Below are 4,733 nucleotides of genomic sequence, written 5' to 3' on the forward strand. Positions count from 1 at the left end.
CACGGCCAGAACACGAGGAAAGCTCTGCAGCAGGACTTGGCTCCTCTGCCTCGGCTGCCTTTGATTTCCAGGCTCCAGGAGAGATGAGCACCACAGGTGGAACCAGCAGCAGCGTTGCCCAGGCTGCAGCCCAGGAGGAAAGAGCTCATTTGAAAGTTTAGTGCCCAAAACTCAGCGTTTGACTGACCAGAGCTGGCAGCAGAACCCTCGGAGCTCTGCTGCTGCTGTGCATCCCCTACCCTGAGCGTTTAGGAGTTTTCCAGAGGTAAATCCACCTGTGAGATTAGGAACAAAAAGGTCCTTTGTTAACTCAGTTATAGCAAAGGATTGGAAATATCCGTGGTTTGAGGAAAAATCCCTTTCCAAGGGAAGAGGAGGGCAAAGCCCCCCCTGTTTGTTTTAATGAGCAGGGCACACAGAGGTGATTTGGTGACACGAGGAGCCCACAAACCCCAGCCCACCCTCTCCACTGCCAGTACCAACAAAGAAGGGATCAAAGAAATAAAATTTCAGGCTTCAGCAGAGGACACTGCAAGTGTCTCTTTACTCTGCTGTACTTTAGTTCTGCTCTGCCAGACAAAGCAGCTCCTCCTCCTGCAGAGAGGGGCTGAGGGATGCAGAACATCAGTTCTGGGGAAAAAAGAGAGAGAAATCGTTAACAGCAGAGCAGGGGAAAGTGCCCAGAACTGCCTAACTTCTCCCAGCTTACAGATGAAAAAAAGAAGAGAGCTTCCTGGTGGTTGATGGGGTTTGGATTGTCCCTGGGGATTTATTTGATGTATGATGTGACTGGGAGCAGCACGGACAGATTTCCAGGGCAGTAGAGCACAGCCCAATAATTCGGGAGGAGTTTAACCCTCATGGGAGTTGGGAAGTTGCAGGAGGGGGCTGTGACGGGATCCCTGGGTGTGTTGGAGGTTTTGTTCCCAGGCTTGGAGCTGCGCTGCTCAGGCCATCCTCCCTCTGGGGCTGGGGGAGCTCTGCAGGACTCTGCTGACCCCCCCCCGTCACCCGGCTGGCTGTGACCCCAACTCGGCATCCTCCCTGCGCCACGGGGCTGGAGAGCTCCTGCTGATGGCCAGAGGAGGCAAACCCACGGACTGGATTGAGGTGTGGCACCCTGGCAGCCCCAGGATCAGCTGTCAGCGCTGCCATGCAACGACCCTTTGAGTTTCCCTGCTTTCCCTGCAATTTGTGCTCATTTACAGCAAAGCATTGGCAGCATCTGGGAAGATTTGCTGGGAAGATCTGCTGCCATGTTATTGACGGAAAAACTGTTTATCAAAATCAGCCAAGCTGAATTTGTCACCTGGTCTGGGACAAGAGTGGCCACGAAGATTTGAGGGGTGTCCCAAGGATTTGAGGGGTGTCCCAAGGATTTGAAGGGTGTCAGTTTAGCTCAGCATGGCCCTGAGGCTCAGGGCTGACATTTTCCAGGAAACCTCCTGGCTCCTGGATCACCTGGGATAATTGCTCTGTGTCATCACCCAGAGGTGACCAGGAGGGAGGAGCGGATTTGTGGCCGCTCTGAGCTCCAGCACAGCCCAGCAGCTCCCATTTCACTTGCAGGGAAGGCAAGAATAAACCATCACACCTGCTTAAACCCCGAGCTCTTCGAGGCACAGGAACATTTGTGTTACATCCACATCCTGACAGAGCAGGGAACAAGTCTTGACTGAGATCTCAGGGACCGTACAGGAGATATGAGTGAAAATCAGATTTAAGGGAAATATTGCCACAGGATTACAGGCCAAGAAATTGAAGGGTTTAGAAATGCTTGGGCTTTATTTTAATGAGAGCTTGCAAAGAAAACGGCACAAAAGAGTGCAAAATCCTGGCTTTCTTATGAAGAAAAGGAAAATGTGTTTTAAGGTGCAGTAATGGAGCACATTCAGACAATTCTGACTTTCTGATGTGATCATGTTACCCTGGAGTGCCAGCCACATGCAGTCTGGAATTGTGTAAGAGGGTAGCAGAGCTGGTGAGAAGTTTAGAACATTTGTATTTCTGTCATTAAACAAGAAGCTATCTTTAGAAGCAGGAGGTGGAAGGGGTTTGTCCCTGTTTGGCTCAAGGACAGGACATGAGATAAAATCGTGTTCCTCTCATTTAGACATGACAGCAGCGCTGCTCTCACACTGCTCAAAGAAACTTTTTTATTTAAATGAAAGAAATAAAACTCTTTTTTCCCCCCAAGATTTTTTTTTTTTTTCTTGGAGAAAACAAGAATTCTAAATCTACCCTGATACTCAGCCAAGCTTCTCTTCCTCCTCCCCCATTTCAGCAGAGCAGGAGGCTGCAAAGCTCACAGAGAGGCACTTCTTTCATCACAAATACGAAGATGGTGCATGACAGTAATTAAATATTTCCTCTCAACTAATTTAATTTGTTAGCCAAAGAGGGGGGAAGGCTTTAATACAAACGGGAACAGGCAGCTTCCTCCACCTGACTTTACTTGTACTTGACTAACTATTTCATTAGAAGCCAGGCAAGTCCAGTGACAGCTCATTCATTTCCAGGGCCGTAATCTGGGAAGAGAAGAAATTAGGAGGGGGCTGCTGTGCCAAACCCAGCCTAAGTGCATTAATGCTCATTAAAGCTAAGCCTCCAGTCTGTTCTCGTGCTGCCTCCGTCATGTTATGGATTAATTGAATGCATTAAGACAGCAAATGCAAAGAGAAGAGATCGCGGTGGGTTTTAGCAGAAGTTTGTGGTTTCCTGCTGGAAGAGGTGATGGCTGCTAAAAAGCAGGGCCACGCCTGACGGGGGTCTGGGCAAAAGCAATTTTATTTTGTGTTAGTTGGCCTCCATGCTTTTATGCCCTTGCATCCAAGTTCCCATCCCTGGAGGGATTTAAAAGCCACGTGGATGTGGCACTTGGGGACGTGGACCCGATGATCTGGCTGGGTTTGGGGGGTTATTTGGGTTATTAACCATTTGGGCTATTGCCCTCCAACCCAAACTCCTGCAGGACATGTGGGACCTCACCAATGTTAAACAAACCTGTGCAGGAATGAACAAATGCATTTAAAACTAAAGACATTTATTTAAGACTGCATATAGCATTTCTCCTCCTCAGCCATCTGCTCATTAGAGCCTCTGCTTGTTTCTTTTATTGCGCATCAATTATTGCAAGCTGAGGAAATCGGTGTTGGCACAACCTTTCTCTGCAGTTACCTGTTGCTAAAACCCTTTTATTTCGGCTTTTTTTTTTTTTTTTTTCCCTCTGCCTTTATTGCATCTGCAAGGATCCAGCGCAGCTGCCAATAAACCCCTGTTGGTAGGACTGAAAGGTTGTTTGCACAGAAGAGAACGCTCTGCCCAAACATGCTGTAAAACTGGGACACAGGCATTGTTTTCTGAAACACACAGACATGAAATTTGATGGCAGCACTTCCAGCTTCATTAAGCTCTTTCCAGGGTCTGGTAGAAGAGGCATTCACGGAAAAGGCTTTTGGAGGAGAAGTTCTGTTGCTCGTTTCAGTGGGAGCAGGGGGCGCAGCAAGAAGAGAATAACATTATTTCACTCACAGGCAATGGGTGAAGCTCTCTCATGTCAGGCACAAGAAACAGGACGCATTTTGCAGGATTTTTACAACTCATGAGCTTCGCCACGTACTCACACATTCAAAACCTAAAAAGCTTCACAGATTTTTTGATGTTCATTGATTTAGGCAAAGTTACAAAGGCCGGGAGAGGAAAAAGTGAATCACTGGGGATTAGAGAGCTTCCATTATTTCCACAGTCATGCAAACCATAAACTCATGGAGGATCTGACAGGTTTTGAGGCCTCTCACCGGTGGGAGGGTGGTTTAAGTGCTTTACAAGATTGCTCTCAAAGTTGTTAGTAGATTATGTGTGATAGAAGCAAATCTGGTGTCCCCAAAGACTGGGGGTAGTAAACATAATTATGTGTAGTGTTCTGCAGCTTCACAAAAGGATTTGTTGATTCCCAGAGTGGTTCCATTGATTTTATACCTTTCTGAGCACACAAAATAGCAATTAGTCAATGCTGCACATTGCATTTCTGACAGGTATAAAATTATAGTGCCAATTATTTTGCACAAGTTGATGAACAACAGCAGAGGTTTCTGCACAGTCTCTGAGACAGTGCTGGCAGAGAAATCTGTCACTTCAACGTTTGAGAGGTGTGACTGTGATTTCCAATAAAATGGAATAAAAATCTTTGCGATGCGTGCATGCTGTGCGGTTTTTATTATGATGGTGGCCTCTCCTTTAACTGACACATAGTAACATTTGGTAAATCTTAACCACTGCAGAGTAATTTAGTACTGTCTGGGGTCTCTCTGACTTTACGCTTCCCAGAGGAATAATGTAAGGAGCTTCCACTTGAAAGGAAATAAATCTGTATCACCTGATCAAAGAAAAATCTTTACCCATTTGTGGCACTTATTGCACTTCCAGGCAGCTGAAACAGAACATTTTGCTCCAGGGCCAGTGGAATTCCACACCTCCAAAAAGAGAGAGGCAGGGCTTGCTAATCAAGCATCATTAACGCTAATGAGGGCGAGGTGAAGGCAGGTTAACGACAGGCTCTGAAGGAGCTGGAAATGGGGAAAAGTTCCTGCCTGGCCTCTGGCAGATCCTACGGGACATCCCAAGCACTCCCAGGTGTTGCCCATGGGATGGTCCTCATGGGATGGTCCCTCCCCGGGGCGGGGGCAGAGCCAATTTAAGGCTCCCAATTTCCTCCCACTGTTATCTTCTCTGAA

Source organism: Hirundo rustica, chromosome 12 (genome assembly GCF_015227805.2).
Source record: "Hirundo rustica isolate bHirRus1 chromosome 12, bHirRus1.pri.v3, whole genome shotgun sequence".
Classification (NCBI taxonomy): domain Eukaryota; kingdom Metazoa; phylum Chordata; class Aves; order Passeriformes; family Hirundinidae; genus Hirundo; species Hirundo rustica.